The sequence below is a fragment of the Tigriopus californicus genome, chromosome 12, assembly GCF_007210705.1.
Source record: "Tigriopus californicus strain San Diego chromosome 12, Tcal_SD_v2.1, whole genome shotgun sequence".
Taxonomy (NCBI): domain Eukaryota; kingdom Metazoa; phylum Arthropoda; class Copepoda; order Harpacticoida; family Harpacticidae; genus Tigriopus; species Tigriopus californicus.
This window is the reverse complement of record NC_081451.1, coordinates 11,259,834-11,260,618: the sequence shown is the minus strand read 5'-3', so window position 1 is coordinate 11,260,618 and position 785 is coordinate 11,259,834.

Below are 785 nucleotides of genomic sequence, written 5' to 3'. Positions count from 1 at the left end.
AGAGTTTTGGGTCAAAATACGCCAAAAATCAGTCAAAAATATCAGTAACCTGCCAAAACAACGCTATCAGTCAATGTTGAAAAGTTTCCCGCCAAGCATACTTCAAAAACGCCAGAAAACGGCCAAAAGAAAAATCTCCTCGACAGACAGAACTTGAAAACGCCAGAAATAGCAAAATCTGGCGGGCCAAACCGCAATCTGGCAGCACTGCTCTAGAGTCTAGTTAGATGAGTGGGCTGGCGCACCATCTTGCTGCAACGTCACGTTTCCATTTGGGTAGTTGGCCTGCACCTTTGGCAATAAATTTTCCTCCAAAGCCTACACATAGTCAGCCTCTGTGAGCCGGTACTCAATGTAGAACTAACGAGAGGCGGATCCGCTTTCCAATTTGCGAATCCTACTTCGATCTCAGTCTAACCAAGTCCAAGCTTCTTTGCGGTGTTTAAATTACTCCATGAGTTGCTGCTTCAAGAGCTTAAATGGGCGAACCTGCGGTCATACCCGAGGGTTGAGGCAAAAAGTAATATTGGTTGTGACTAGAGGGCTTGAGACGATTAAGGTGGAATGAATATCCCTCAATGGCGTACGTCGAGATCACGTTCAAATGTTTAATGTTCAAATGGCATGCCGAGCGAGAGAGCTGCCATCTGACTTCGAAACAATCAAAAAGCCTAAAAACATGGCTGATGCACGGTGTTTTGTGGTATTTTTCTATCTTTTTTTTTCGAGGTCTACTAAAAAGGCAACTTTTTTTCGAGGTCTTGTGATGACCAAAGATACAGTTT